General features: G+C 42.1%; 1 long non-coding RNA gene across 1 annotated transcript in view; it reads right to left on the reverse strand.

Moving 5' to 3' along the window:
* Positions 1-14,762: 14,762 nt before the first annotated feature.
* LOC142874987 (uncharacterized) overlaps positions 14,763-24,865 on the reverse strand; it is a 37,591-nt gene continuing 27,488 nt past the window's right edge. The window contains exon 3 of the long non-coding RNA XR_012922567.1: positions 14,763-16,260. This is a non-coding gene — a long non-coding RNA (uncharacterized LOC142874987). The remainder of the gene's footprint in view (positions 16,261-24,865) is intronic.

Below are 24,865 nucleotides of genomic sequence, written 5' to 3' on the forward strand. Positions count from 1 at the left end.
ATAAAGTACAGAAAACAATGATGACAATAATAAAATAAATGATTTACCAGCTTCTACAATTGAAAGCCTAACATGTGTCCATAAAAGCATAATTGCACTTTTTCAAAAAGAAATAAATACTCCAGTAACAGTCAAATGCATAACACCACAGAAAATACAAAATAAAAATCTGTGAGACAGGACAGAGAGAAGCCACAAGGGTGAAAGCAAAACCTTCACAGCTTATGTAGAGGCAGAAAACAGAAATAAACAAAAAGTGCTAAAAGAAATTATTGTTCAATGTGTAATTGGATACTTGGCTAGAATATCTTTATCATATAATGGTAATCAGAAATTTTAAGAAGAAAAAAAGAAATAAATATAAAGTAAAACTTTTATAAATTTTATAACCGATATGAGTTTCTTATGTATACACCTCAAAAACATACAAAGTTTTCCTATATGAAGAACAGAGAATCTAAAGGAAAATTAACACACTTCTAAAACATGGAACACTAAGTTGTGGTGGCAACTAAACCAAAGAAACCACTAAGTCTTTGCCAGTATCCATTTCAAACTATTTAGCTATGATAAAAGTGCAATTTTACACGTTAAGTAACTCAAATAACAAATTCTCTGCTACTTGAAAAGTTTAATTGATGTCAGAAACACCCATTTCTCAGAGAATTAGCATATTATTTTGTTAAAAATCTATGAGCTTTCTGTTGCATATTTTGCAGAGCACTGATTATTCTTTTATCAAAAACGATTATCACCAAAGGACTCACTGTGGCATAGGCATTGACCACCAGCGTCTGGACACCCAGCACGACGGGGCCGTATGCCAGCAACATCATGGAGCATAAGGAGATGACGAGGTCCACCCAGTACATGACCACAAAGAAACTGACCAGGAGCAGGATGATCTGGGTGGCCCTTTTCTCCGGGGAGATGCTCGGGGAGAGGGACATGTTGTGCAGGTGCTGGGATCGCCTCTGATGCCTGAACAAGAGAGTCACCATGTACACACTTGAGAGCAGCATGCCGCCTACAAAGGAGACGTCTCTCACTTGTATCATCATGAAAAACAGGCTCCACCTGAGGTACCTTGCAGAGGAAAGTGAGCAGTATTTACCAAAGCTCAGCACTTGGGGCTGGGTCACATTAGAAGCAGCCTCAGTAAAGAAGAGCAGGTTACTACTGAAGGAAAAACAGAGAATCCACAAAAAGAGTAAGGAATGGATGACGTAGTGTCTGGATTTCTGTTTGAACTGCCCCAGCCAGGAGGAGCTGGGGCTGATGGTGACGGCCTGGAGCATGCTCAGGAGGCAGGTGGTGCAGATGGAGAGGCCCCGCATCACCCTGTGCAGGTAGAACAGAGCCTTACACTTGATGTCATTCTGCAAACGCAGGGACTCAAACGGGCCTGGAGAAAGAAACAGCATGGTGAGCAGCATCAGTATGTGGACGAGGGCCAAGTTACCAGTGAGCAGGTCGTGGGGCTTCGGCCTGTGATCCAGAAAGAGCGTGAGGGTGCGGAAGAGCAGGAGAAAGGTGTTGGCTGTGAGTCCAATCCCAGCTTGCAAAAGAGAGGCATTTCTTAATGGTAACATAAGTGAAAAGTGATTGTTTTAATGGCATCGACAAAACATTTTCTATATCTGCAAAAAAATTAATAGAGATATCATCATTTTTTTGTTGAGTATTCTAGCCTTCAGCATTACTGTTACTTAACCTAATTATTATTGTTATTTTACAGACTTTACGTCATTGAAAAATTTTAGGGCTTTTAGCGACTTGATTTTTTAAATAATCCTGATCATCCCATATAAATTATTGAAAATATAGCCTTAGCCATAGTTTCTCTACAAAATAACACAGACCTGTGCGTTTATATATATATAAAATTTATATATCATGTATATATTATATATATATCCAAACAACATATGCACCATTTTGCCTCAATGTAGTGACAAAACTGATTGCTTCTATTTGAGCTCGCCATACAGCCTTGGAAAATAATTTCTTTATTCTTCTGTATTCTTTCATTTAATATTAGACCTTAAAGCATGATGGGCATATAAGATTACTCAATATCTTTTGTAAAGCTGAACTGAATGAACTTTTCTGCTGATGAGAAAAAACTCAACAAAAATTTAGAAAACAAACCCATTTGCATCTTGCAGCACATCACCTTCACACCTTCTATTTTCATCTGTCTGTCATGTTTATGGAAATCTATGCTTGTCCCCTCCCGCATAATCCAGAAGATCTTCATCTTTTATCTTATTAGCAAGGTGGATTTCATCTGCAATCTTATTTGTCTTTTCCATAAGATCTAACATATTCCCAAGTACTGGAGAGTTAGGATGTATGTTTGGGGGAGGCATTAGTTCACTTACCACAAGTCCTTTTAATGGTACTTCTTCGAAATGACTCTCTCTTGGTTTAGTTCCAATCCAGAGATATCACACACAGATTCACTTCATCTTAGGTGTCAATTTCTAAAATCCAGCTCTCAATTATCAGAACAGGAACTATATTTACCCATTATATGACATCCATAGATGTGCATCACAATAGTCACATAATAGGTAACCAAAGTATTTGTGCTCCCATAATATTCTGAAATCAAAGACAAGAATAATCACATAGCGGTCCTTTCATTCAGACTTCACTTATTGTACAGGTAGCCTCCCATGCCAGGAAAAGTATTTAGGTTTTCAATATTACATATTTTACTTCAAATTTTTAACAAAATATCACCAAAATCATAACATTTTAAAATATTTCACTAGATAGTTTTGCAAGTATTATCTCATGTTATTTGTCCTGGTTGCAGGCATCATTACTTTATGAAATTAGTTGAATACACAGCTTAGAAGACCTCAAATGTATGAGAATAAAAAAATGGAAAAGCAACAGGACTGAGAGACTGACTGATCATAAAGTCTGCATTTAGGTCACACAGCTGAGTTAAAGACAAAGACTGCACTGAAATGAAGACTTTTACAAGAACCTAAGTGCTATTTAACATACAAACATATTCTTTTGAAGAAATTGAACCTTGGCAAAATCCTTTGCCTTTATCTTTTTAATAATAAGTAATATTAGAGTTATGGAATTTAATGCATGATTTTATTTGAAGAGAGATCTTTGCACTGATTTAACAATATGATCCATATAATGAAAATCCTGTCTTTGTTATCTTAATTTAAGGTGCCATTTTCTCCATCAAATTTGCCACACTCTGTGAACAGCAATGTCATTCCCATGACCAGACACCCCCAGCAAAACATGACTGTGAAAACTGCAGGTGACAAGGTCAGAGAGTCGGTTGGTTTAGTGGCAGTGGTTGGCATCGTGAGGAACACAGCTGACAAAGGATGAGCATCAGACCCCACTGGGTAGCAGCGAGCCATCCTCTACTCTCTGGCTGCTGAACTTAGCCTCGGTGTGGCCAGAAGCCCAACCCTGCTGACTCCCCACTGCTCAGGACCTCTAACCCTCAGCTCCCTGCAGAAAAGCCAAGGCAGGGACAGTGTCACCACAGGTGATGGGGACAGGGAAACAGCAGAAGGGCTTGATAAAGAGTCTTGTGTAGAAATTTGAGGAAATCCTAAAAATCCCATAGATACTGTGTTTTTTTCTGACCACGATAGCTTAGAAGATACCAGCAAAATGTAACAGTATTTTTTTTTCTTAAAGGTTTTTTTTCTTTCTTTTGTTTTCTTTTCTTTTTCTTTTGTCCATCATGTTCCTGTGCATCACAGTAACATGGCAGTGAGAGTCATACCAACTGTGCCAAATATTGAATTTGGAGAGAAATTTCCAAATTGGAATTTAGAGGAAAGTGTTCTCAGTTCTGACATATCCTGATTAGGAATGTTTGGGCTCTGTCCCCCCTGACATTAGCCTCCTTAAATATATGAAACTCAGGGGCTATAGTAGTAAACAAACTTAAATGTGTACAATATTCAAAGACAGAGAGGTTTTTTACCATTTAAGTTTCTTCAGGGTTTGACATCCTCATGTTCCACAAATGAAAACTGCCTATTGTTATTTTTCTTCTGTTTCAGTCTTTTCTTATTCCATTTTCTCTACCTTACCTTAATAAAAATATATGCTAAAATATAGTATTAGTATCTTCACCGAACTCAAATTTTTATGAATTTAAATGACACAATTAAAATAGGTAAATATAAGTTTTAATAAACTACAGTTTGAAACATTGCGAATGAACAGTGAAAATGTAAAATTTAGAGGACGTTTTTAGTAATTGGATGCCATGTATTTCAAACTTAACAATGATTATTCTCTCATTACTAAACAATCTTATCTAAACACATATACAAAAACATTATATAAATTGAATTTACTTAGAAGACATAAAATACTTAAACTGTGTTTATTTCATGTAAGTATTTAAAAGCATGCTTAAGGTTATCAGATCACTTCATGTAAAATATTTATTAACCCTACATAGATTTGATGAATACCCAAAAGTGATATTTCTAGACAGGATTATGGTAACCACACCCAAATTTCATAGTAAGAGAATAAAAGAAAATAATCCTTATGGTAAACTGAAAAAATATAAGAAATATAAAATTGTGAAAGCATTTAATTTTATGATATTATAATTTTAAGCAGCTATTCAATATTATAAATATCCTAAGGTGTCTTCAAAGTTAAAACTACAAAGAAGTATGACTAAGTAATTTTGAATTTGTTCAGATTCCATGTATTATAAAAGCTAAATTTTCACTTAATTAAATATACCAAGTTCAATTGGTAAAACTTAGTAAATAAGAAACTCAAACACAATTCCAGTTCAAGTACAACATCACAAAATTATAAGAGCTGTTTAAAAAATGCTGTAATTTAATAGCCTCATAAGATCTATAAAACTAATCTTTCATTTGGAAAAATCTACTAGATTTAGTCACAATTCATAGAGATGTGACTAAAATTATAAAGAGACAATTCTCTCAGCTCTTCGCTGAGACAATCCTGCCTCCTCCCCTCCCTCCTCCCCCAGGCCTTGAGCTCTCACCGCTGCTGAAGCAGAGAGACACGCACTCACCCAGCTGAGTCTGCCGCGGGAGTCTGTGCCTGAGACGGCCAGAGACATGGTTATGAGGAAGGGGCGCCACCAGCTCCTCTCTCCCAAGGCCCCCAATTGTCATGTCACCTGTGGAATCAGGACGGCCCTCGCCGTGGGACTGCTCGAAAGGGGAGCCCACAGGGAAACTGAACTCCTAATTCCTGGAAAACAGCAGGTGAGGAACAGCTGGGCTGCAAACTCCCCTGTGAGCTCCTTGTCCTGATCACCAGCCTGGTGGGTTGGGAGTCTCCAGCTCCCCCTGATGCAAACAGGAGTAGATGCCCCTCCCAGTTCCCAGTGTGTCCCCACCGGGCAGGGGATTCCCGGTGTCTTCACACGTGCCCTCAGTGACCTCTGGCTGTGAGGGTCAACACTAGATGACAAACAGCTTTGAAAGAGTAAGGACGACGCCACCTCTGCTACAGGGCCTCGTCCTCCAGGGACACAGGGCACTGCCATGGGGGCAGAAGGCAGGAGCAACGTCAGCGAGGCCTTGGAATTGCCTTCATCTTGCTTAAACTACAAATATAAGCAAAACTTAACTTGATTCATTTCTGGTAAATAATTACGTTGGACAAATATAAAGCTTAACCTCGGCCAATCCCAAATGGCCACTAGCATGTGGCTATGCGACTTGGGACTTTCTAAAAAAAAAACCACACAAGCCCAATCAATACGCTTCTCCGGGCCTTGCCAGGGCTGTGCCCCACCCGGCACTGGGGTTCCTGCTCCCTGGAGTGAGGTGAGCGGGCAAGGGTAGGAGCTGGCCTTGCACCAGGCAGGGGCATGAGACTGACACTTTCCCGTCAGGAAAATGGCAAGCTCTGTATTCCCTCCTGCACGCCGCACTCTCTGCCCACTGCTGGCCCAAAGCCAGCCTGCACCGCCCGGCGATGCCCACCAGGACGTGGCTGGAGACCTGGGGAAGGTTGGCCCCAGGCCATGCAGGGGTGCACAGCCCTCCCCCGGGCCCCCAACATCCAGGCCCCAAGACCACCCGCAAACCACCCAGGGGCAGGGACATCGCACTCCAGATGTGGTTCGTGGCCTCCCCCAGCCAGGTGGGCAGGGGCACAGGAACAGCTGCAGCCAAGCTCAGGACAGGAGGAGGCCCGTGGCCTTGGTCCCGGCCCTGTCCCTTGCTGTCGTGTGCTCCATTCAGGGCCTGGTCCTCTCCTTGGGAACCACGTGCGCCAGCCTCCCCTTATCCCACTGGAGGGATGACAGCATGTGGGAAGGGCCTGCCTTCCCAAGGAGCTTGGGACTGGAGGGGCCTAGGTGTGAGCCCAGGTGGCCTGGTGTCACTCTGTGACATTAACCCTGCATGGCGCTGCCTCTCCTGCAGCCACCCCGATGGCTGGCACTGGGACTGGTCTGCCCTGGGATTTCCCTCAATGAGCAAGCGCCTTCCAAAGGGGCCACCCTAGAGGCTGCAGGACCACTGTGGGCCCGTTGTGGGAACAGACCTCCAGCCACCCTGTTCCTGGGACAAGACAACCCAGAACCCTCCACACAGCCTCAGTTTCCCCATCTGCAGACAGGTGGGAAGGGAGCAGTGGCCACCCAGGTGAGCAGGGGTGGAGGTCCTTCCCAGGCTGGACAGAGCCCAGGCAGCGCCTGCCAGAGACGAGGGTCACCCCGCTTCCCGCAGTGTGGCTGCGGCAGCCGCAGGCGCCTCTGGCTCCCTGGGCCTCGGCCTCCCCACGCCTGCGCCTGCCTTGCGGGACGCTGAGAACAGGGACAGGGACATGCAGGAAAGGGGCCGTGCGCAGGACCTCCGTGACCAACATTGGGAACTGCTCTTCTGTCCTGGAAGGGAAGATGATTGAGCCCAAATAAGGGGATTTAGGACAAGAGTCTGTAGGAAAATTCGGCCTTTGCTCACAGTCTTCACTCTGAATCCAGAAACTCAGGTGACGGATCCTCGCTGCTGCTGTTACCCAGGAGGGAGGTTTCACTCTGGACCTGGAGGGAAGGAAACGGGCTTCTTCCTCCTAGAGATACTTGTCAGTTACCAATTTAAAAAAGTATATTTTTCTCAGTTGTGTGTTAATACTTTTTGAAAATAATATTTTATAAATAACCCTTCATTATGGCATAATAGAAACACAATGAAGTGGACATACCAAGAGTCCCACATTTAAAGTGTGGGGATGATACAGTTGCTGGGGTAAATACCCATGAATCCACCTCCACAATCGAGATGGTGAATGTATTCGTTACCCCAGAAGTTTCCTCACACCTGCTGGTAATCCCAGCCTCCTGCCTCTCCCTGCCCACCCCATCCCCAAGCAACCATCCATCTGCTTCCCATCCCACAGATGAGTTTGCATTTTCTAGATTTGTGGCTTATGGAATCATACAGGATGTGTTTTTAAAATGGCCTCTTCTAATCAACATAGTCACTGAGACGCACTCATGTTGCAAGTGTCAGCAGTTCCTTTACTTAAATATTATTCCATGGAATGGGTGCCCCACAAGCTATCCATTCAAATACTGGAGGATGTTTGCCTTGTTTCCACTTTTGGAGTATTACAAATAAACTTACTATGAAAATTAAAAAAAAAAAAAACCAAGTAAATAGGCATCTCCAAATATTTGTCTTCAGAGCACTAAACCTCTTTTAGTTAGCTGCATCCCAAACCATGAATTGTTGTTTACCCAAATAAACTGTTTAAATCTTTATTGTGCCTCTTATTTTTGTTTTACAGAAATATTAGGGATGTTCCCCCATCTTAAAGGAACTGACCCCACAGAGTGAATTGAAAGCACAGAAAACACAAAGATCAGGGATAAAGAGCCTTGTAGTTATAAAAGACAGCAGGAATACTTACCTGATTTCTTTTATTTTGTTTATTTTTACATTCTGCTTTACTTTTATATGTTTTTAAATTCAGAGTAATTAAAAACAAAATGCACACTATGAGATATTTTAGAACAGCCACTCCACACTCTTGTGCACAGTCATGTGGCCGTCAGCCACCACTGCGGACTCACGCCTGCCCTCCTGTCATCACAGGTGCCCAACACACACCTCGTGGTGCTTTCTATAGGGGCCACGTTTTCTGCTTATTACAGCTGTATTTTCCCCAATCTTAATTATGTATGTTTTAAATTCTAATGAATTTCTGATAACCTTTAAAACATTTTATTTAGATCCAGCTACATGAAGATTAAAAGGTAAATACAGAACCTTCACATCATAGTCCCTCCCCTGACAAATCACACTATCAAATATCATGGAACTCAATCAAAAATCTATAACTTCCCTTAATACAAAATTTAACATTAGTTTTTATGGGTTGTTTTATGTGAAAATATAAAAACAAACACAACAGATTATTTCCAAGTGTACCTTTATGCTATTGATTTCTCCTGTTTTGCTTATACCTGCTGTGGAATTTTCCTGATGTAAAACTGATTTAATTTGAATTTACTCTCTATCTCTGCACTGAAATCTGCAGAAATCCAGCTTTAAAATACCAAAACAATTTGGTTTAAGCCCTCAGTATACATAAAAAGAAAATATCCACTTCCACTGGTCTGACTTTGTGGACATCCTTAGTTGTGATTCTCTGTGCAAGGTTGGTAGATCAGGCAGGCTCTGCATGATTTGTACAAAATAACTCCAGGCAGAGTGAGGCTTTAGAAAGTACATCTTATCAAGCAATTTGGGAAAACACATCACATTTTTCCCCCACTATATCAGTTTAAGGAGTCCAATTAGTTAAGTGACCCTGAGATCTATTTACAGAAAAGCCATTTCCTAAGCTAAAAGATACAGAAAATAAGATTCAATAATAACAGCAGAAAAAGGCATTTTTGGTTGTATTCCATAGTCAACAGCTGTAGTAAGGTATCTTCAGAAAATGAAAAATTTTTTTAAAAAATAGTGCATGAAAAATTTGATCAAGGAAATCCAAAGTGTGATTATTATTTTGAATATACTATGCAATTATGTTCTAATTTACATTACACCACTTTCAGATAGCTTAGTGAGGCATCAAGAAAAGGCAACTGTCCTGGTTTTACATACATTTTATATCACCTGCATTCCTTTTGAAACCAACAACAGCATAACATGTTTTGGTTTTATTTGTTACAGGGTCTCACTCTGTTGCCCGGGCTACAGTGCCAGGGCATCAGCCTAGCTCACAGCAACCTCAAACTCCCAGGCTTAAGCAATCCTCCTGCCTCAGCCTCCCGAGTAGCTGGCACTATAAGCATGCGCAACCATGGCCCGCTAATTTTATAAATATATATACATGTTTTTAGTTGTCAGGCTCATTTCTGTCTATTTTTAGTAGAGATGGGGTCTTACTCTGGCTCAGGCTGCTCTCACTCCTGACCTAGAGTGATCCTTCCATCTTGGCCTCCAAGAGTGCTAGGATGACAGGCAAGAGCCACCACGCCTGGCCATGATATCTTAAAAACACAAATTTTAATTTTTGAACACTCCTGCAGTAACACTTGTAATGATAGAGGAAACACTAATGGACTTTATTTTTGGATTCCTGGTCTACTTCATTAAAATGTACACTTTTGTTTTTGTTTTAGTTTTGAGGCAGATTCTCACTGTGTTGCCCTGGCTGGAGTCCTTGTTGTCACCTAGCTCACAGCAACCTCAACTCCTGAACTCAAGCAATCCTTCTGCCTCAGCTTCCCAGGTAGCTGGGACTACTAAAATGTAATCTTCAAAGCATGTTTTAGGTGGCGATCCAGCCTTCTAAGTAAGGTTAGGATAAATGCATTGCTTCTCTCCAGGGTAAAGAATGGCATTTTAAAACAGCAGAATTGCTATGACATAAAATTTTCAAGTATACCCACAATTGAAAACATTAGAACATTTAAGAATTCTAAAGATTGGTATACCACGACTGCACCAGAATTTCTTTTATCATTCCAAGGACAATAGGGAATTTTAACATAATTTGTATATTACTGAAATTAAAGTCCAATAAAAAACTGACTTACAAATTATAACAAGAGTCCAAAGATTTACGCAGAGATATCAGTTCCTCCTAAAAAAAGAATATTTACCTCCTCTCATGAAAATTCTTTGACATTATGTTACCAATTTCAGATAGACTTTAAATTTAGCCTCAATATAGAAACAAACAAAAGGACTAGTTACACTGACCAAAACTACTAGTATCCTCAAATTTACTGACAGAATCATAGGTACATCATAGAATATTAATAAATAGTCTCTAGGAGGTTTTAAGTCAAATAAAAAAAATTGCAAGGGCAGTCTTTCCCCTTGGAAAAACACAGAGCTACTTTTGTTTTGTTTTGTTTTGGAGTTTGTTACTGTTATTGTTTTGTTTTTTAACAGAGTCCCTGTGTTACCCCAGGTAGAGTGCACTGGCATCGTCATAGGTCATAGCAGCCTCCAACTCCCGAGCTCCGGTGATCCTCCTGCCTCGGCCTCCAGAGTGCTGGGGTCACAGGCGTGAGCACCGAGCCAGCCGGAGAACCACTTTTCACCAGTTTTCCCCACAAATACAGTTTTCCCCTTATAGCCCTAGTGGGGCGTGTTCCAGCCCGGGACACTGCAGGGCCCCAGGTCCTCCTGTCCTGGGAGCCTGGCCACAGCAACCCCTGGGGCAGCGGCTCACACACAGCGTCACGTCCGTGATGACGTCCTTCCGGCTCTGTGAGCCCGCCCCCCTCACAGCCAGGCCTCCCAGGCGGAAGTGCGCTGTGAGTCCAGGAGAGCCGGCGGCGAAGGGAAGGTGAGTGTGACGGAAATAAAAGTAGAAATGGTCAAGCACTCGGAGAGAGGCCAGACTCCACCCTTCACTGGCAAAGTATTAGGCTTCACTTGCTCAACTATGGGAAGAATTAGGAAGAGTGAGTGGGAATAAGGGAACATGTGAAGGAGCTCCAGGGAAAGCAGCAGTCCCTACTAAGCAGGATCGTGGATTCATTACTGAAATGGAAAGGGCATTACTGATTCGGTCAGAAGATCCAAACAAGTGTAACATTCCTCTTCTCCGAGTGTTGATGCCACACTAGGTGAGTGTCAACCTTTAATATTCTTTTTTGGAAATTTCTCTGATCTTCCGTCTAAAATTTTGTATGAGTTTGTTTTTATATTCTGTTTGTTTGCATTAAAGCAACAGAACAATAATTTTGTAACTTACTATTACAGTACAGGGTGTTGTTATCACAGTATCACGCCGCACTATTCGTACCACACTGCGCCCTTACAGGGCTGTTGTCACTGCCTGTGCTGCTCATCGAGGATCTGAGTTCAGACAAATCCATCCTAATGACGCTCCCAAGACTGTATCTCCTCCCTATCCAATCCTGTGTGTACAATGTGCTTTCTAAAACAATCAGTAATTTGATTTGATAATTACTTTGAGAAGGTTCAGGTCTGCATCATGGAAACATTTATCTAAGCATTTTCACACGAAGAAGAGGATGTACTGAATAATTAGGGTGAACTACCAAAAGGATGAGGGAGACAACTTCGCATGATCGATTTCGAGGCTCAACTTTCTTTTATTCAGTACTGTACCACCTGTACGCCTTATAGGGGAAAAGAGGGAAAAGTCATGGAGTATGATTTTAAATTACCCATTAAAAACATAAATTCTTTTTGAATGCTCACGATTTATCTTTAGAAAGATCACACAGATGGGGTGTGGTGGTTCAGTCTTGTAATCCTAGCACTCTGGGAGGCTGAGGCGGGAAGATTGTTTGAACTCAGGAGTTGGAAACCAGCCTGAGCAAGAGCGAGAAACCGTCTCTACTAAAAAAAGAGAAAAAATTAGATGGACAACTAAAAACTATATATATATAAGAAAAATTAGCCAGGCATGGAGGCTCATGCCTTTAGTTCCACCTACTTGGAGGCTGAGGCAGGAGGATTGCTTGAACTCAAGAGTTTGAGGTTGCTGTGAGCTACGCTGATGCCAAGGCACTCTAGCCTAGGCAACACAGTGAAGTACTGTCACAAGAATATATAGAAAATCAAAATGATTTGGGAAAATTAAGAAATTATAAACTGAACGAGAATAGTTGGAAACGAAAGAAGCAGAAATTAAGCAACCAAAATAAAGACATTCAATGTACAATATTTGGGGTAAAAATTTAATTACACTGAGCTCATAGAAGGATTAGCGAGGTAGAATAAGGAGAAGGATGTAAATCATCAAATAAAACTAACAAAATGCCAATATAATTATAGATCTATCAAAATAGAATGAAAAGAAAGAATAATTTAATTGTGCCACTAAAATACAAAAAATAATGATTACAAGAATAAAATAAATGATTAACTAACCTCTAAAATTGAAACCCAGACATATATCCATAAAAGAATAATAGCACTGTCTCAAAAAAATAAATACTCCAGGAACAGTCAAACTTCATAACACAAAAGAGAATAAAGAATAAAAATCTGTGAGCCAGGACAGAAGAAGCCAGAAGGTTAAGAGCAAAATGTGCACAACCTGTGTAGAGACAGAAAACAGAAATAAACAAAAACTGCTGAAAGAATGTATTGTTCAACCTGTAACTGGATACTTACCTAGACTATCTTTAACAATGAATTCGGTAAACTTTCAGGGTATAAAATCAAGACACACAAATCAGAAGCATTTATATATGCCAAGAACCATCAAGCAGAAACCCAAATAAAAAATGCAATGCCCTTTACTATAGCCCCCCCCAAAATTAAACACCTTAGTAGTTTACTTAACGAGAGATAAAAAGATCTATACAAGGAGAACTAAGAAACACTAAAAAAGAAAATTGCAGATGATTTAAACAGATGGAAAAATCTACCATGTTCATGGATTGGTAGAATCAATATTGTTAAAATTTCAATATTACCTAAGGTGATCTATACAATCAATGCAATCCACATCAAAATACCAACAGCATTCTTAACAGATCTAGAAAAAATAATTCTTCGCTTTGTATGCAACCAGAAAAAACCACATATAGCGAAAGCAATCTTAAGTAAAAAGAACAAACTGGGAGGCATCAGTCTTCCTGACTCCAAACTGTACTATAAAGCAATAATAGTAAAATCTGCATGGTACTGGCACAAGAACAGAGGCATTGATATTTGGAATAGAACTGAGATTCCAGAGATGAAACCATCTGTATACAGTAACCTAATCTTTGATAAAGCAGACAAAAATATACAATGGGGAAAAGATTCTCTCTTCAATAAATGCTGCTGAGAAAACTGGTTAGCAACATGCAGAAGAGTGAATCAGGATCCCAACCTCTCACAAAAATTCACTCAAGATGAAAACAGATCTAAACCTAAGGCATGAAACGTAAGAATCCTACATGAAGAGATTGAGAAAACCCTATCAGATATTGGTCTGGGTTAAGAATTCATGAGGAAGACCCCCAAGGCAATCACTGCTGCATCAAAAATAAACAAATGGGATCTGATCAAATTAAAAAGTTTCTGCACTGCCAAAGAAACAATCATTAGAGCAGGTAGACAACCCACAGAGCGGGAGAAAATATTTGCTCTCTACACTTCCGATAAAGGTCTAATAACAACAATCTACCTAGAACTTAAAAGAATAAACAAGAAAAAATCAAACAACCCCATCAGGAAATGGGCAATGGAAATGAGCAGAAACTTCTCTAAAGAAGACAGAATAATGGCCTGCAAACATATAAAACAATGTTCAACATCTCTAATGATTAGAGAAATGCAAATCAAAACCACAATGAGATACCCCCTACCCCAGTGAAAATGGCCTGTAGCAAGAAACCCCAAAACAACAAATCCTATTGAGGATGCAGAGAGACAGGAACACTCTTACACTGCCTGTGGGACTGCAAATTGTGCAACCTTTGTGGAAAAGAATTTGGAGATACCTCAAACAGCTAGAAATAGAAATACCATTCGACCCAGCAATAGCATTGTTGGGCATCTAGCCAAAAGAAGATAAGTCTCTCTATTATAAAGACATCTGCACCCGAATGATTATGGCAGCACAATTCACTATTGCACGGTCATGGAAACTACCCAAGTGCCCATCAATTCATGAGTGGATAACTAAAATGTGGTATATGCTCACAATGGAATATTACTCAATCCTAAGAAACGACAGTGAGCTAGCACCGTTTATGCTATCCTGGATGAAGCTTAAGCCCGTTATACATAGCGAGACGACACAAGATCTGGACAATGGGCTCCACATCTACTCGCCATCAAATTGGTACTGACTGACTAAAACTATGGTGCTCCAAAAATGGTAGCGTTCAACAGGGATTTGGGGGTGGGGGGAGACCCACATATTAAGGAAGTGGTGAGCACTGTGGGGGGAAGGGATTACCTCTATCCCTTTTTAGGGAGAGATAAAGATATACATTGTAATCAAAATGTCTGAAAAAAAAAATGTAATGGGGAAGTGGGCAGGGGTTGGGGGGAGGAGGGGAAGGTGTGTACTTACACGGGGGGTGCTGGACACACTAGAAGCTCTGGCATAGCGGGGTGGGGAGGGGACACAGGGGCAAGATATGTAACCCTAACAATATTTGTACTCCCATAATGTGAAGGAATAAAAGAAAACCAAATATTTTGACAAGTAACAAAATAAATGAAAATAAAGTAAAAATTGATAGAATTTTTAACCAATAGGAGTTTCTTAAGTATACACCCCAAAAAGGTAGAATGTTTTCTTATATGAAGAACACAGATTCAAAATAAATATTAACACACTTCTAAAACATGGAACACTAAATCATGCTGGAAATTAAAGAAACCACAAAGTCTTTTCCAGCGTCTGTTTCAAAATATATAGGTATAATAAAACTGCAATTTTGCATGTTTTAAGTAAATCAAATAACAAGTTCTCTGCTACATGAGTAGTTTACCTGAAGGCAGAAACACCCATTTTTCAGAGAATTATTTTTATTATTTTGTTAAAAATCTATGAGCTTTCTGTTCATATGTTGCAGAGTACTGATTATCCTTTTATCAAAAACGATTATCACCAAAGGACTCACTGTGGCATAGGCATTGCCCACCAGCGTATGGACACCCAGCACGACCGGGCCGTATGCCACCAACACTACTGAGCAGGAGGAGATGATGAGGTCCACCCAGTACATGACCACAAAGAAACTGACCAGGAGCAGGATGATCTGGGTGGCCCTTTTCTCCGGGGAGATGCTCAGGGAGAGGGACATGTTGTGCAGGTGCTGGGATCGCCTCTGATGCCTGAACAAGAGAGTCACCATGTACACACTCGAGAGCAGCATGCCGCCTACAAAGGACACATCTCTCACTTGTATCAGCCTGAAAACCAGGCTCCACCTGAGGTACCTTGAAGAGGAAAGTGAGCAGTAGTTACCAAAACTCAGCACTTGGGGCTGGGTCACATTAGAAGCAGCCACGGTAATGAAGAGCAGGTTACAACTGAAGGACAAACAGAGAATCCATAGAAAGAGTAAGGAATGGATGACGTAGTGTCTGGATTTCTGTTTGAACCGCCCCAACCAGGAGGAGCTGGGGCTGATGGTGACGGCCTGGAGCATGCTCAGGAGGCAGGTGGTGCAGATGGAGAGGCCCCGCATCACCCTGTGCAGGTAGAACAGAGCCTTACACTTGACGTCATTCTGAAAACGCAGGGACTCAAACGGGCCTGGAGAAAGAAACAGCATGGTGAGCAGCATGAGTATGTGGACGAGGGCCAAGTTACCAGTGAGCAGGTCGTGGGGCTTCGGCCTGTGACCCAGAAAGAGTGTGAGGATGCGGGAGAGGAGGAGGAAGGTGTTGGCTGTGAGCCCAATCCCAGCTTGCAAAAAGAAGGTATTTTTTAATGGTAACATAAGTGAGTAATAATTTTTTGGAAGGGTTTGGAGCAGGGTCTCACTGTGTTGTCCGGGCTAGAGTGCCAGGACATCAGCCCAGCTCACAACAACCTCACATTCCTGGGCTAAAGCAATCCACTTGCTTCAGCTTCCCGAGTAGATGGGACTACAGGCATGTGCCACAATGCCTGGGTAATATTTTCTGTATATTTTTAGTTTACCAATTTATTTGTTTCTATTTTTAGCAGAGACGAGGTCTCCCTTTTGTTCAGGCTGGTCTCAAACTCCTGACCTTGAGCGATCCTCCAGCCTCAGCCTCCCAGAGTTCAAAGTGGTTGTTTTAGTGGCATTGAGTAAAATAATTTTTATATCTGAAAAAAATTAATAGAAATATCAATAATTTTTTTGTTCAGTATTCTAAGCAGCCCTCACCATTATTTTTCCTTCATCTAAATATTATATTTTAATATTTTCTAAGTCATGTAAAATCTTTTGGGGTTTTAATAACCCAGATTAATAACCCTAATTATCCCATATAAATTATTGACAATGTAGCCTTAGCATTGTTTTCACTACAAAATATGACACACATGTGTGTTTCTATGTATATAATTTATATATGATGTACATATTATATGTATATCCTGCCAACATATCCACAATTTAGCCTCAATATAGTGCCAACTATGTATGCTTCTATTTCACTTGGGCCTCCCTCTGTACAAAATATTTCTTTATTCTTCCGTATTCTTTCATGTAATATTTAGACCTTGAAGAGTGATGGGCATATAAGATTACTCACTATTATTTGTAAAAATCCCATTTGCATCTTACAGCACATCACCTTCACACCTTCAATTTTCATCTCTTTTTCATGTTTATGAAATTCCATGTTTGTCCCCTCCCCCATGATAATTCAGAAAATCTTCCTCTTTTATATGAAAAGATCTTTAGCAAGGTGTATTTCATTTGCAATCTAATTTCTCTTTTCCATAAGATCTAAGACATTTCCAAGTATTGGAGACTTAGGATGTATTTGCAGGGGGAGGCATTAGTTCACTTACCACAAGTGCTTTCCATGGTATTTCCTCAAAATGACCCTCCCTCAGTTTAGTTTCCAATCCAGAGATATCACTTCATCTTAGGAGTGAATTGCTAAAGTCCAGCTCTCAATTATCAGAATAAGAACTACATTTATCCATTATATGACATCCATAGACGTGCATTAGAATAGTCACATAATATGTAATGAAAGTATTTGTGTTCCCAAATATTCTGAAATTGAAGACGAAATAATCACACAGTGCTCCTTTCATCGACACTTCCCTCAGTGTGCAGGCAGCCTCCCATGCCAGAGACAGTATTTAGGGTTTCAATGTGAGATGCTTCCCTTCAAGCTTTTATCAGGATATCACTAGAATCATAACACTTTATAAAACTTCACTAGATCATTGTGCAAGTGTTGCTTCATGTTATTTGTCCTGGATGCAGCCATTGTTACTCTATGGAATCAGTTTATTACACAGCTTAGAAGACTTCAAGTGCATGAGAGGAAACATTGGAAAACCACCACAATCACTCAGATTTCTTTGAGATGGAAGAATGTTCCAGTATGTTTTCAAGGAAACTTGAACATGTCCTTCCCATGACCAGACACACCCAGCAAAAAGTGGCTATGAAAACTGCAGGTGACAAGGTGAGGGTTTAGTGGCAGTGGTTGGCAACACGAGAAACACAGCTGACAACCCTAAGAAAAGAGATCACCTTTTTCATCAAAATTAGCTCCGTAAGAAAACTTTTATGCAATGTACGAATACCAGGTACTAAGCAGGACGAACATCAGACCCCACTGGGAAGCAGCGACCCATTCTCTACTCTCTGGCTGCTGAACTTAGCCTGGGTGTGGCCAGAATCCCAACCCTGCTGACTCCACACTGCTCAGGGCCTCTAACCCTCAGTTCCCTGCAGAAAAGCCGAGGCAGGGACAGTGTCACCACAGGTGATGGGGACAGGGAAACAGCGGAAGGGCTTGATAAAGAGTCCTGTGTAGAAGTTTGGGGAAATCCTAAAATTCCTATACATTTTGTAATTTTTTCTGACCACCATAGCCTACAAGATATCAGCAAAATACTTCCTTTTTAAAAAAATATTTTCATTTCTATTTCTTTTTTCTATATCTTCCTGTGCATGACAGTAACATGGTAAGGAAAATCATACCAGCTGTGCCAAATATTGAATTTGGAGAGAAATTTCCAATTTAGAATTTATAGGAAAGCATTCTCTGTTCTGACATATCCTGATTAGGATCATTTGTGCTCTGTCCCCAATGACATTCTCCTGCCTATATATATGAAATTCAGGGCTTTAATACTAAACAAATTTAAATGGTTATTCAGAGAAATAGAAATTTTCTACTGTTTAAGTTTCTTCAGGGTTTGTCATCTTCATCTGCCACACATGAAAAATAGCTATTATTTTTTTCTGTTTCAATCTTTTATTATTCCATTCTCTTTGACTTATGTTAATAAAAATATATGCTAAAGTATCCTATTAATATCTTCATACTGAAATCAAACAAATTGCTGACGCATTTAAGTTACAAAATTAAAATATGTAAATATCAGTTTTAATAAATTTGAATTTGAAACTTTCAGAGGGAACAGCAGAAATACAAAATTTAAAGTATAATTTTAATAATTGGATGCCATATTTTTCAAAATTGAAAGCAATTATTCACTCATACTAAATAATTTTATCTAAACACATGTAAAAATGTTATATACATTTAATTTATCTAGAAGACAAAAAATATGGTAACTAAGTTTATTTTATGCAACTATTTAAAAGCATGCTTAAAGTTATCAGATCTTGTTATGTAAGATAATCATTAACTCTACAAAGATTTGATTAATAGCACAAAGTGATATTTCCAGACAGCTTTATGGTAACCCCCTAAAATTCATTGTAACAGAATAAAACAAAATAATTTTTACCATAAGCTGATAAAATGTAAGTAATATAAAATGGTGAAACATCAAATTTTATGATATTATAATTTTAAGCAGCTATACAATGTTATAGATATACTAAGGCGTCTTCAATCAAAAAGAACAAAGAAGTATGACTAAGTCACTTTGAATTTGTTCAGATTTCCTGCCTCATACACGGTAAAATTCCACATAATTAAATGCAGCAAGTGGAAGTGGTAAACATTAGTAAATAAGACACTCAAACACAATTCTAGTTCAAGTACAACACCATAAAACTATGAAAGTTCTTTAAAAATTCTATAATTGAAAAGCCTCATAAGATCTATAAAACTGATCTTTCAATTGGAAACGTCTACTAGATTTACTCACAATTCATAGAGATGTGACTGAAACCACGAGGAGAGACTCTCCCAGCTCTTCACTGAGACAATCCTGCCTCCTCCCCTCCCTCCTCCCCCAGGTCTTGAGCTCTCACCGCTGCTGAAGCAGAGAGACACACACTCACCCAGCTGAGTCTGCCGCGGGAGTCTGTGCCTGAGACGGGCCGAGACAGGGTTATGAGGAAGGGGCGCCACCAGCTCCTCTCTCCCAAGGCCCCCAATTGTCATGTCACCTGTGGAATCAGGACGGCCCTCGCCTTGGGACTGCTGGAAAGGGGAGCCCACAGGGAAACTGAACTCCTAATTCCTGGAAAACAGCAGGTGAGGAACAGCTGGGCTGCAAACTCCCCTGTGAGCTCCTTGTCCTGATCACCAGCCTGGTGGGTTGGGAGTCTCCAGCTCCCCCTGATGCAAACACGAGTAGATGCCCCTCCCAGTTCTCAGTGTGTCCCCACAGGGGCAGGGGATTCCTGGTGTCTTCACATGTTCCCTCAGTGACCTCTGGCTGTGAGGGTCAACACTAGATGACAAACAGCTTTGAAAGAGTAAGGACGACGCCACCTCTGCCACAGGGCCTCGTCCTCCAGAGGACACAGGGCACTGCCGTGGGGGCAGAAGGCAGGAGCAACGTCAGCTAGGCCTTGGTATTGCCTTCATCTTGCTAAATTATGAATATAAGCAAAACTTAACTTGGTTCATTTCTAGTAAATAATTACATTAGACAAATATAAAGCTTAACCTCAGCGAATTGCGAACAGCCACCAGCACATGTCTATGCTTTGGGGGACTTTCCAAACCAGACAAACCAAGGAAGCCCAATCAATGTGTGCCTCTGAGCCTAGCCAGGGCTGTGCCCCACCCTGCACTGGGGCTCCTGCTTCCTAGAGTGAGGGGTGCAGGCGAGGGTGGGAGGTGGCCTTGCACCAGGCAGGGAGAAGAGCTTGTCCCATTTCCTGTCGGGGAAATGCCAAGCTCTCCAATCCCTCCTGCTCTCCCCGCCCTCTCCCCACTGCTGGCCCATTGCCAGCCTGCACTGCCCAGAGATGCCCACACTGGCTGCGGGTGAGACGTGCAGAATGGAGGCCTCGGGCCACTGAGGGGTGCAGAGTTGTACCCCGGGCCCCCAATATTGAGGCCTCAGGATCACCAGGAAAGCCACTTACCCAGGTGGGGACATTGTGCTCAGATATGACTCCTGTCCCTCCTGTGGTCCCGCGGGCAGGGACCAAGGGACAGCTCAGCTGAGCTCCCCCCTGAGGAGCAGGCAGGTGAGCCTGGTCGTGGCCCCGTCCCCGGCTGGCGGTGTGCTCCACTCAGGTCCTGCACCTCGTTTTGGGAACCGTGTTCACCAAGCCTCCCCTTTCTGGCTGGAGTGACGACGGGTTTTGGGAAGTGCCTGCCTTGCTGCCTGGAGGAGGTGTGGGGGTGGGGCAGGCGCTCTTCAATGACAGCAGGGCCACTAGAGGGGCTCTCTGGGTGGCAACAGCTGGAGCCCAGATCTTTGGGACGAGGTCAGGGCTGGAGTCATTTATTTATGTAACACGCACTTCCGTAGCCTCTCCCCAGGCCAGGCTGTTCTCATGGCCTTCCACTCCTGTAATCTCTTCACTCCTGACACAGGCAGGTGCTGTCACCGACTGTTTTCTAAGTGAGTCAAGGGGGCAGGAAGAGGCTAAGTGATTTGCCCAAGGTCAAACAACTAGGAACTGGAGGAGCCTAGGTGTGAGCCCAGGTGGCCTGGTGTCAGTCTGTGACATTAACCCTGCATGACGCTGCCTCTCCTGCAGACATCCACGGTGCTGTCACTGGGACTGGTCTACCCTGGGAGTTACCTCAGTGACCAAGTGCCTTACAAAGAGATGACACTAGAGGCTGCAGGACCACTGTGGTTCCATTATAGGGAACAGACCTGCAGCCACCCTGTTCCTGGAACAAAATCAGTCAGGACCCTCCACCTTAGCCTCAGTTTCCTCATCTGCAGAGAGGTGGGAAGGGAGCAGTGGCCATCCAGGTGAGCGGGGGTGGAAGAACTTCCCAGGCTGGACAGAGCCCAGGCAGCGCCTGCCAGAGACGAGGGTCACCCCGCTTCCCGCAGTGTGGCTGCGGCAGCTGCAGGCGCCTCTGGCTCCCTGGGCCTCGGCCTCCCCACGCCTGCGCCTGCCTTGCGGGACGCTGAGAACAGGGACAGGAACGTGCAGGAAAGGTGCCGTGCACAGGACCTCCGTGACCAGCATTGGGAACTGCTCTTCTGTCCTGGAAGGGAGGATGATTGAGCCCAAATAACGGGATTTAGGACAAGAGTCTGTAGGAAAATTCCGCCTTTGCTCACAGTCTTCACTCTGAGAATTCAGAAACTCAGGTGACTGATCCTAGTTACTGATATCTACCCTGTGGGGAGGTTTGACTCTGGGACCTGGAGGGAAGGAATATGTACTTCTTCCTCCTAGAGATAGTTGTCAGTTACCAATGAAAACTAGTATTTTCTTTCCCAGTTATACACTATATTAATATTTCTTGAAACTAATATTTTTAAAAGTTACCTTTCGAAAGAAAAAGGGGTGGAATAAAAGAAACCTCCAGGATTACTGCTCTGAGATAAAGGGGCATAGATCTCAGTCTCCCACACACGAGTGGATCTCTCCCCCACAAGAACAGCATTGTGAATTGGCGGAGATTCAGCCGTGATACACAAAACAGGACCAAACAAGGTGAACAGGAGATAAGATTGTGATCTCTGGAGAGTGCAAAACAAACAACAGAGCATAGAGAGTGGGAGGGCTCTAGCTCGCCAGGCCAGCAAGTGAAGTGGGATCAGACCCACATTAGAACTTGCTTCCCCACTGACCTCCACACCCCCTCAGACAGGGACCTGCCCAAGTTGGTGCAAATTGCAGTGGGAGGCATGGAGTTCTGTGGACAGGGGACAATAGTGGGAAGCACCTTGACCTCCCTGGAGCTCTGTGCCAGGACTGCACTAAGCCGGGAGGGGAGGGGGATCCAGTATGAGCTGCTGTGGGAAGTAGTTAGGAGTCAGGTAACTTTCCTCTGGCACCCAGCAGGTCCAGACCTATGGAGCTGTTCACTGAGTCATCAGCTCTAAACTGGGGCTCTAAACAGGAACTGCTTCAGGTGAATATGTCCATTCACGGTGGGTCAGTAAGAGTGACAGATCCTGTTGGACAGGCCTGAGACTGTGGGAGGGTGACATAAAAGAGACAATGAGCCATCCTGATGACCCAGCTTCCCAATCTGGCACCTGCCATCTCCTGAGCAGTCGCCCCCAGTGCTGGCAGCACTCTGCGATGGACAGGCAGTGGCCATTGTTGGGGTCCATGGCCCAGGCGCTTTGCTGTGATACGGTGTGCCAGGCAAATCCCTCCCCCCAGCACAGGGACTCTCGTGATAAGTTCCACTCTCACACAATCTATGATCAACTAGCCAGGCCTGTCTTGATGGATGAACTCTGAACACTTCCCTAGTCATGAGGAAGCTAATGCCAGCAGGACTTACAGGTGCTGCGGCACTAGGGCGCTGGGCTGACCGGGGAATTACCCTTCCTCCAACCGGCATCTTTTGTGCTGACAATGGTAGGCTCCACCCCTGGAGGTAGGGTGAGACAAGAAAAGCAACTTTCTCTTGGGACTAGCGTGAATCCACTGGACCTTGGCATAGACCAATAGCTGCTAGCCCAATGACTTTGCTCTTCAGACCGGTTTAGGTGACCCAGGAGATCAAAACGCTGGGGCTGGATATCCTTACCTGGTCAGCTGTCAACAGTGAAGTCCATGGTCAAGTAACAAGCATCCCCACAAGAGGCCACAATAGACTTGACAAATAATCCCTCCCAACAGGAGTAGTCTCCCTACTGTGGTGGAACAGCTCCCCCCAGTGGCAGATCAAGAAACCATAGAAGTGTGCACATCCAGGCTGCCTCTTTAATATAGCACCTACAGAAACAGAGACTACACAGGGTCTGTTACTTTCCAATTGAAAAAACAATGGCTGATGCAGATGGAGAGGGTTCAGTGACAGAATTCTGGAAGTATGAAGAATCAAATGGAAAGCACTCCCCCAAAGAGGTACAACAGCTCTCAAGCAATGGATAGTAACAAAATTCAAATTACTAAAATGACAGAAGAAGAATTTCAAATATGGATTGTAAGAAAGCTAAATGATATTCAAGAAAAAAAATCAATAACCAAAAGAAAGAAACTGCAAAATAAAATTAAAAAAAACACAAACAGGACTTGGAAGGAAAATTCACTAAGAGATTGAAATATTAAAGAAAAATCAAACCAAACTCCTAAAAATGAATAATCTACTCAGGGAACTAGAAAACACAGTCGAAAGCCTCAAGAACAGGTTAGATCAAACAGAAGAAAGAATCTCAGAGATTGAAGATTACAGATTCAAATTTTAAAAGTCACAGAAATAGAGCAGAGAAATAAGAGAAAAGATCAAAATTTACAAGAAATGTGGGATTATATCAAGAAACCTAACTTGAGGTTGTTATGGATTCCAGAAAGGGAAGAAGAAAATACACTGGGTTGGATAACCTCTTTGAAAATATAATTGAAGAAAATTTCCCAGGCCTTGCTAACAATCTAGATATCCAAGAACAAGAAGCTCAAAGGACCCCTGGGAGATTCAATGCAAACAGGAAGACACCACGACATGTCGTCATCAGACTGACCAAAATATCAACTAAAGAGGCACTTCTACAAGCTGTAATGCAAAAGAAGCAAGTAACATGCAAAGGACAGCTGATTCGAGTAACGCCAGACTTCTCAACTAAAACCTTACCAGCAAGGAGAGACTGGGGCCCTATTCTCACTCTTCTGAAACAGAATAATGCCAAGCCTAGAAACTTGTACCCTGGAAACTACTTTGTATGTATGAAGGAGAAATAAAGACATTCTCAGATAAGCAAAGACTGAGGGAATTCACCAAGACAAGACCAGCCCTCCAAGAGGTACTCAAAACAGTGTTACCCATGGATTAGCATAATAAACACTCACAAATGTAAATTCACTCAAAAGCTAAAGATTAAAGACCAGATGCGAGAATAGCTCAAGAGGAAAAAGAAAGCGACAAAGTCCAACCCAACTGAATGAATAGAAATCTGCCCCAACTATCAGTTCTCTCAATAAGTGTGAATGGCTTAAACTTCCCACTCAAGAGACATAGGTTGGCTGAATGGATAAAAAAAATACAAGCCAAGTATCTGTTGTCTTGAGGAAATACACCTGATATGGAAGGAGGCACATAGATTAAATGTAAAGGGGTGGAGATCAGTATTTCAAGCAATCAGAAGCCAAAAGAAGGCTGGTGTGGCACTTTTAATTTCATATAATTTGGTTTTTAAACCAAGAAAAGTAATGAAAAACAAAGAGGGTTATTATATACTGGTGTAGGGTACAGTGCAACAAGAAGACATAACAAGTCTAAATATATATGCACCCAAGTTAGGTGCACTTTGTTTCATAAAGCAAACCCCAATTGATCTATGCAAAATGATAAACAGCAACTCCATAATAGCTGGAGATTTCAATACCCCACTGACGGCACAGGACAGATCCTCTAAACAGAAAATTAATAAAGAAATA

This window comes from Microcebus murinus, chromosome 13 (genome assembly GCF_040939455.1).
Source record: "Microcebus murinus isolate Inina chromosome 13, M.murinus_Inina_mat1.0, whole genome shotgun sequence".
Classification (NCBI taxonomy): Eukaryota; Metazoa; Chordata; class Mammalia; order Primates; family Cheirogaleidae; genus Microcebus; species Microcebus murinus.